Consider the following 9723-nt stretch of genomic DNA (forward strand, 5'->3'; position numbering starts at 1 on the left):
AGCAGCAGATGAACTTCCCTGAGACGGTTTCTGACAGTTTGTGCAGAAATTCTTTGGTTCTGCAAACCGATTGTTTCAGCAGCTGTCCCAGTGGCTGGTCTCAGACCATCTTGGAGGTGAACATGCTGGATGTGGAGGTCCTGGGCTGCTGTGGTTACATGTGGTCTGCGGTTGTGAGGCTGGTTGGATGTACTGCCAAATTCTCTGAAACGCCTTTGGAGACGGCTTATGGTAGAGAAATGAACATAAAATACACCAGCAACAGCTCTGGTTGACATTCCTGCTGTCAGCATGCCAATTGCACGCTCCCTCAAATCTTGCCACATCTGTGGCATTGTGCTGTGATAAAACTGCACCTTTCAGAGTGTCCTTTTATTGTGGGCAGTCTAAGGCACACCTGTGCACTAATCATGGGGCCTGTTTCACTAAGCAGGTTTAGTGAAAACTCTGAGTTTGTTAACCCTGAAATGAGGGAAACTCAGAGTTTTCCGGTTCACGAAGCGAGGTAACTTAACCCTGAGACAGAGGGGTAACTCTAGCCTGTTTCACAAAGAGGGGTAACTTCAACTCTCGGTCAGTTACCGCAGTAACAGACTCTATGAGTTGAACCTGGTCGCCAGCAGGTTTATCTGAGAAAACCTCGAGTTTCTCTCCGTCTCTGCCCTCTTTCAGCCACACGCTGTTTAATTTCCTCATTCATTCAGTCAGTAAGCGAGCGAGTTTTGGCGTAGAACAGCTTTTATTAACGATCCAGTGGATAAAGGAGCAGCATTACTGCACAGATAATTAAATATTCGTCGGTAGATTGTTATCAGACCGAGCATAAATGTTCTCGCATTTCCGGACAATTATCGGTTTGAGCGGTACCGTTTCGTAATCGTTTTAAGTCCATAATCTACATAAACAATGTGTCAAATTCCCGAGTTTTATTTGTGTATATGTTCCGTTATTACATATTAGAGCACTTCTGGGGATACCGATCGTTTGTTTCTTTGCTCAGGCACTTGCCGTAGGCGTCCTGATTTGTTGACAGTGAGGAGACCGCAGAAAAGGTTATAGTGGTATCTCTGGCGTTCCTTCACTCTTCGTTCCATGAGTGCGTTCGTGAAGAGTAAGTTGCTGCCTGTTATGTGAAGCTTCCACCATTAAATGTTGTGTGATTAATATATGCATTTCCGAACGCGTGCAGTTGACGCTGCGCGCGATCGTATCTCACACACCCTTTTAGTTTCAGTTTGCATCGCTGCTATGTTGTATGTTGCTATGCATGTGGTTCAGCTAGCCGCACCAACAAATATGATGCGTGTCGTTAATCCTTTACCAAGAGTATGCCGTGACTGTTAAATTTATGCAGCTATTCATTAGCTCGTTGTTTACATTATACCTGCCATCTTTATTATCTTATCTTTATTTGTGTTTTTTAATTCATGTTAAAGTAATTGTACTCTGTGCATTTCTTTACCTTGTTTCTAGATTAACCACTCACAACTCTGTAAAGGCATTCCTCTGTTATACCAACTCTATATAAAGCTAGAAGAAGAGAAAGGAATTCCTGTGTCCAGTCTGCTCTCTGACCAGAGTCGCTGTCCAGGTTAGAGAGATCTTACCAGCAAACAGCAAACACAGCTTCCAGAACAAACAACCTAATCCGTCCTTACATTTACATTACCAACCAGTCATGCTCTCACATCCAGCAGATATTGTGTGTTGCGCTGTGGTTCTTTGCAAATGAAAGTTTTTACATGATGTCAGAGATGCAGAGTAAGGCAACTGTATGCAGGACATTCAGAAAAGTTTTCCTGGCCCTGAAAGGACTTTTACTCGTCATTGTGGACATAAACCTGTCAGAGCATCAAGGAGGAGTTCCACAGGATTGCAGGTGAATGATGTAGAGATCTGTTATTTTCATTTTAAATCATATTCTGTTAATGACATTGTGCTGCAGCCTCAGAGTGGGATTAGTCATTTTAATTTCTTTTAGGATTTCCCAGTGTGATTGGCTGCATAGATGCACACACATCCCCATCACAGCTCCCTCACATCATGAACAGGAAGTCCATTCACAGCATAAATGTGCAGGTAGGCTACAGGTAGACTGACTACTGTTTCTAAATGTTAAAGACTGCATCATAGTTCAACATCTGTCATTCTCTGCACTGTCCAGATCATATGTGATGCTGCATACATCATTTCTATGTGGAGGCCAAGTGGTCTGGGTCTGGCCATGACTCCAGGATTTATGGAGAGTCTAACCTGAGCAACAGACTGCAGCGTGGTCAGCAGCCTAAAGATTTTCACAATAGAATTCTCTTGTCTCTCTCCTTTAACATACTCTGATGTATCCACTATACATTACAGGAGAGTTTGATGGCCTTCTGCTGGGTGACAGGGGTTACCATGACAACCCAGGCCGATGACCTCATACCCTGACCCTGAACCAGGCCCCCAACAGAACTTCAACCGGACTCACTGCAGGACCAGAGCCCGGGTGGAGATGACCATAGGCCTGCTGAAAGCCCGTTTCCAGAGCCTACGTCTCCTCAGGGTGACCCCTGAGAGGGCCTGTGATATTACTGTGGCATGTGTTGTTCTTCATAATATTACCACTATTAGAGGAGAGCAACACCCTGCCCTACAAACTGAAGACCCAGATGATGAGCCCATCCACCTGCAGCTATCCAGGACAGCAGAGCAGTCAGGGTCATTCCAGGTGAAATGACCAGATATTCCTTGGGGGTGTTGCTGCACCATCTTCAATTTAGTCCTAAATTTGCATGCCATTAGATAGTCACAAAAGTACTTTCTATGCAAAATTGTAGGCCTGTAGCTCAAATAGTTTCTGAGTTGTGGGGGTCTGAAATTTTCAGAATTTGGGCTATAAAATGCCTCGCCAGCGTTTTTTGCATCTTTAACTGGTTATTTCTCAGCCTCTAGACATACCAGAGAGCTGTGAGTTGGTAAACAAGGCCTCTGCATGTAGCTAGTGTCCCACAAACATCCCCAGGTGTTTCCCTACACTCTGCAGGCCGTGGGGGCTTGCTAAAAATGCTAAAAAATTAAGAGACACCTACTCACGAGTGGCGTTTGGGACCTTAAAAGTACTAGAAATACTGCACAGAAGTGTTCTAACACCCCTGGGTTCCATTCTACACAAACTTGTGTGATAACTTAGCAAACTGGAGCTTTCTAGGTACCTCAGTTTGGAAAATATGAGCTCCCAAAGTTGGACGAGATTTTAAATTGGCTATTTTGGGGGGTAAAAATCTCAATGTGGGACAGGTACCAGAGACCCCAAATTTTTCTACAAGACAGTTCCATCCGTCTTCTATCACTGTACAAAAAAGCAGCAGGGTTATATTTGTAGTTACTGAGATATTCTTACTCAAAATGACATGGGTGATGTCAAAATCGTTTTTTTGCTTTTCACTACTTTAAATTGGGATACAAGTATTAGTAGTCATTCCAATGGTAGTATTATGTATGTTTTGTTCTTTTTGAAATGTTAGTTGTTAAAGGTGACTACCTTCAAAAAGTGTAATGGTATAACTTAGGTATACCTAAGTTATAACTTAGGTATAGGTTCTTTTGTTTGTAACATGACATTGTACAATTAAATTTAACATGTTTAATCCCACTGCACTGATACTGTAAAATTCAACATTACTGTTGTATTTTTAAATTAATCAACCACGAACTACTACAGCGCTCCCTGAATTCAAGTTAGTACATGTAATTTGTATGTGTATGTTATAATTACATGTGTGCATTGCAAATGGGTGTCAACATGTCATTATATCTACATGTATGGCTCCGAACTTGACCTTGTGACACAAAAAGGGCATTATACTTTTTTGCTTTTCAGTACTTTATATTGGGATACAAGTATTAGTAGTCATTCCAATGGTAGTATTATGTATGTTTTGTTCTTTTTGAAATGTTAGTTGTTAAAGGTGAATACCTTCAAAAAGTGTAATGACATGTTTGTAACAAATGCAGTTTGTAAATCCGTTTTACTGATAACTGGGAATACATAGAGGACATTAAATTATACAGTTGCACATGAATTCCACAGAATGAAGCTCTGGTGTTTCCTGAACATCCATCTCACTGTGTCAGTCTGTGCAGTGGAAGCTGAGGAACCATCCTGCTGCTGTCCAGCCATGCTCTGTTAAAAAAGGATGAGAATGTGCAACACTTCAGTGTAGGCTAAATGTCACACTCTATATTCCACCCAAAATGTGAATGGGAAGAGAACTATCAGTAACATAGCTCTGTATGCCTTTCTGGATCCCCCTCTGTAAAGGCAGCAGACACAGTTTCATCCTCTTCATCCTAGATCAGTGACATGTTTCAGTAAACTTAAACTACCATTTGGAGAAATCTTTGGAGTGTTGCCTACTTACAATTACAAGGTCTGTGGTGTGAAGGGGCCAAAAGACAAAAAGAGAACTAAATAATCATATATATATATATATATATACATCTTTTATTCCACACGTTTTACAGGCATCTGCTTTCTTTCTGTTGGCTGAGCAGAAGTCTGTGTTAGTTTAAATAGGCTTAATTATTTAACAGGACATGATATGGATGCAGACATTTAGGCTATGTGTGGATAAAACAACTGCACAGTCAAACAGCCACTTAATATTTAGGCTACTTTACAATGTAAAACATGATCAACATGAAGTACCTCCATGAGATAATGCCGAGGTCTGACCTGTTTGAACAGTGTTTTTATATTTCATCTTAAGCTGCTGCCCCGTGCGCTTCTCCCCCGCGAGATTTCACCTAAATAAAATAACTTACTAGGCTGCCATTCAGACAGTTATTCCCTGTAATATTATTACGATTACAAAGGACTACATTTAAACTTACGCATTGATCCGGGCTGTTCTCCACGCCGTCTCTCTCTCTTTTGCAGCTGCAGCGGTGTTGCACTTCTTTCTAAAAACGTGTTCAAACTCGCCATATGAGCGCGTTAAAAACTTCCAGTTCAAAAACGCAGCCTTTCGCTTCCCCGTTTCCATGGTGACTCGTCGAATCGGGGTTTGATTGATGCTGTCTTTTCAGAGTTGCGGTGCACGCGCTTAACTCTGGGTCAAACTACTCCGAGTTAATTAACCCAACTCATATCAGCCGTTGTGAAACCGAAAATTCAGAGTTTTCTATCTCAGAGTAGATCAACTCAGAGTTGTGGAAGAAACTCAGAGTTTCTAGAACCTGCTTCGAGAAACAGGCCCATGGTGTCTAATCAGCATCTTGATATGGCACACCTGTGAGGTGGGATGGATTATCTCAGCAAAGGAGAAGTGCTCACTATCACAGATTTAGGGGCCGTTTACACGAGGACGCTTGCAGGTGAAAACGGCAAAATATTTCAACAAAACACCCTACCGTTTATACGAGGACGGCGTTTTGGGGGCTTGAAAACGCAAAAATTTGAAACCGGCCTCCAGAGTGGAAAAGTAGAAAACGCTCCGCCGTTACGTTTCCGTCTAAACAGCAAAATGCAAAACTTTGCCGAGATCTGACCACGTCGCGTACGCGATTACGTCACATACGTGCTTTGGTTTGCCAGCCGGTACAAGGACGTAAACAAAGATGTGTGATTATTTCCATCCTTCCTACCTTCAAGCAACTCTGGCAGCTCTATGTACACTACAGGAGTCGTACCAACAAACGTACAGAATCTGTACAGATTCCATTCATGAACATTTACCGCGGCGGAGATCCGAAAAGGGAGATAGTAAGCATGCGCGTAGACATGGCAGAGTTTTATCACAGCGCCACCCAGCTGCCTGGCATGCATATCCCATCGAATTCCACACACTATAGAGTCACCGTATATACGCAGATTTCCTTCAAAACCGCTCGTCTAAACGTGAAATGACAAGACACCACTTTTGCGTTTTCTGTTAGGATGGTCCTCGTGTAAACGGCCCCTTAGACAGATTTGTGAACAATATTTGGGAGAAATGGTGATATTGTGTATGTGGAAAAACTTTTAGATATTTGAGTTCATCTCATAAAAAATGGGAGCAAAAACAAAAGTGTTGTGTTTATATTTTTGTTGAGTGCATTTCAGAATAATATAAACTCATATTGGTGGGATACCTAAATTTATAACTCCCAGTGATTATTTTCAAGATAAAAGGAGTTCAGGCCAGACTGGCTTCTTAAAACTTAATAAATATAAAAATGAGCCAGTTTTTTTGAATGGCTCTTTGAAAGGAACGGCTCACCAAGATCCAGCTGCCTTCAAAGAGCCATAAATCTCATCTCTAGTTTAAGGGACTGCTCAGGGAGTCTGTGTTTGCTCAGACTCATGAAAAATTAGAGGCAATGTTGGCTGTAACTGATTCAGTCATCATGCATGATAGCAGCTGGATAACATTTTAGATCAAGGGCGTAGGTTTGCATAGGGACGGTAGGGACATAACACTACCAACTTTTCAAGAGGGTCAAATTGTCCCCACCAACTTTTAAGCAACCTTATTTGCATTTTATAATGAGTTCAGTTATATAGGTAATTTTGATTGTCTTCCCATATGTTATAAGGATAGAATTGACCCTACCATTATTAAGTGAATTATTTTCATTATGTTCAGACCAGGTTCAGACTTACATTTACCCCTTTTCACTTGCTGAACATGCCGGTCCAATCAAACGTGCGTTTGATTGGCTGATGACTTTTATTTTGCATTGATCATTTAGCTTATCAATTAATTAGGTTCATATTCGTGAGAAATGTAGCCCTGACCCCGTTCACCCAATCTGTTTGGTCTTATTAATGTCCCGTCCTCAGCAAAAACTGTACATGCAGGTTATGCTGTTATATCGTCCCTACCAATGTTGTAGTGTTGTGACGTTCACGAACGAACTCGTTCTTTTGAACGGCTCGTTAACATGAATGATGGGAACCGAGTCGCAGCTGGGAACCGTTCTTTTTTTTCTCCCCCAGTTACATGGGGATTCCCCATGTGCCACACAGACACAGATACACGTGAATGCCCCTTGCCTTGGAGAGCGGTTTAAGTTTAACGTGATTGGCTGCGAAAGTTCAGCCGCGCGGCGTGATTGGTCGAGAGCAGAGCCGCAGTAATGTGTGTGGTGTGAGTAGCGAGCGGTGTAAACAAGGAGGAGAGTCAGTCCGTCTTCGTTGGCAAAATGAGCCAGTTACGGAAACGAAGCAGCATTTGGATGCACTTTTCTCTCATGGCAGACAGTAAGGCTCAATGTAGCATTTGTAAAAAAAATATTTCATTTAAGTCAGGCTCCACAAATAATTTACACAGACACCTGAAAACTCAGCACCCAACAATAAAAGTGGCAGAGGTGAGAAGAGAGCCGGATGACTTGGATATTAGTGGCCATGAAGTCTCTGTAAATCCCAGTGCTTCTTCTGCCTCCACATCAGGTAGTGCTAAACTTCATACCAGTGCTACTATCACTCGAGCCACAGCCACAGCTACAGCAGCCTCTGATTCCACTGGGCCCACATCTTTGCCTGACCAGGCACCTGCTGCTGCTACCACAAAAACAAAGCAGACATCGCTCAGTCAGTACTTCACTGCTCCTGTGTTGACCCCATTGAGACAGGGGAAGATAGATGAAGAACTGGCAAAGATGATAGTCACCGACTTCCAGCCATTTAAAATTGTGGAAGACAGAGGATTCAGAAACTTCTGCTATGCTCTCAACCCCTCCTATATTCCTCCATGTAGGAGGGTACTAACCCAGAGAGTGTCTGAAATGCATGAGAGAGAAGCAGCATCACTTAGGAGAAGGGTGTCCGAAGTGTCAGCAGTGTGCCTAACAACGGATTGTTGGACGTCAAGGGTTACTACCTCATTCATGTCTGTAACATGCCACTTTATTGAAGATTTCCACATGTCCTCCTGCCTACTGGACTGTTTTGAATTCAGTGAGCGGCGCACAGCAGACAACCTGGCAGAAAAGCTTCGTAGTGTTGCAGCAGAGTGGGGGATTGATAAGAAAGTGGTGTGCTGCTTAACTGACAATGCTGCAAACATTACTAAGGCTATTCAAATAACAGGATGGAGCCACCTTCCATGCCTGGCACACACCATTAATCTTGTGGTCAGAGATGCCCTTAAAGGTCCACAATCTATCATTGATAAAGTTAAAGAGGCAGTGGAATACTTTCGCAGAAGCCCAGTGGCTGCACAAAAACTAAAGGAAACACAGCTCCAAATGAAGATGGATGAGCTGCGACTCAAACAGGACTGTGTCACAAGATGGAACTCTACATATTACATGTTGGAGAGTTTTCTGACCAACAAAAATCCCATCGTGTCCACCCTGGCCATCACCAATGCACCAGTCCGCCCTATATCCCAAGAAGAATGGACTACGCTGCAGGAAATGTGCACCATCTTGAAACCATTTGAGGAGGTCACTGTTGAACTCAGTGCAGAAAGGTATGTTGTTCAGCAGTAGATTTCTATAGCATGCATGCAAATTACCTGATACTAAATTATTAATATTTGATACCATAATAGATATCTGTGTAGTACATTGTAATATTTGTCATTGTTTAACAACTTTATAATTGTATAATTAAAGTAATATGTTTGTTTGTTTTTTGTCACTAGCTACGTGACAGCCTCCAAAGTCATACTGCTGGCTAGGGGACTGCAAAGAGACACAAACGATTTCCGGAGGAGGGCAACAACACAGGCAGCAAAAGACATGGTCAACTGTCTTTGTGCAAGCATGTCGACTAGATTCCATCGAATCGAATCAAACCACATCCTTGCAGATGCTGCTGCTCTTGACCCTCGATTTAAGAGGATGGCTTTCGCTGATGCCAGAACTGCAGACAAGACCTTCCAGAGGATATCAACTGCAGCAGGAAGACTCAGTCCTAACAGCAGCAAACCCATCCAGCAACCAGTCAAAGTGGAAGAAGCAGGCAGTGCAGCCGCAGCTGAATCTATTGTCTGGAGCTATTTCTATGAGGATGTAAGGATGGCAAAAATGTATCACATTTTTTTCTGTAAATTTAGGATGACATCAATCTAATATCACAATCTCATAAAAATTGTTGCATCTCCCATTGTTATATCTCCCACCCCGAGCAGGTAGCGGGAACAGTATCAGCCAGGAATCCCATGGCAGATGCTGTCATGGAGGTGCGAGCCTTCTTAGAGGAGCCTCTTCTTGCAAAAAATGAGGATCCCCTCAAGTGGTGGGAAAGTCGGGCCCCTGTGTACCCCAGGCTTAGCAAGCTGATGGCCAGGAAGCTGTGTGTTGTGGCGACATCAGTTCCCTCTGAGAGAATATTCTCGAAAACCGGACCGATTATCTCAGAGAAGAGAAGCCTTCGAAGGTCAGATCACTTGTCTTCCTTAACGCTAATTTGCCCAAAGACAAGATGGACAGGCAGAAGAAGCCATAAAGTATGGAACTGCTTTGTATTTGTTTACATTGCATTTTGTTATTGTTCAATTAAGACTTGAAGGGGCAGATCTCCTGTTTTTCGAAAAGGAGCTCATTTGCACACACTTGTAGGACAGTCCACCAGTCTATGCAGAGTTTATATTAGTAGTAATAGTGGGCTGTATGTTCATGTTTTCTTCTTATTTATTCTAGTTGTATCTGTTTTTTCCAATACCTGAAATATTTTTTGTAATTGAAGTACAGTCTTGCAAGTTGTTTTCTAAGATTTTCTATCAAAAATAACAATTGTATAGAATTTGC

Source organism: Acanthochromis polyacanthus, chromosome 3 (genome assembly GCF_021347895.1).
Source record: "Acanthochromis polyacanthus isolate Apoly-LR-REF ecotype Palm Island chromosome 3, KAUST_Apoly_ChrSc, whole genome shotgun sequence".
In the NCBI taxonomy this organism is placed as follows: domain Eukaryota; kingdom Metazoa; phylum Chordata; class Actinopteri; family Pomacentridae; genus Acanthochromis; species Acanthochromis polyacanthus.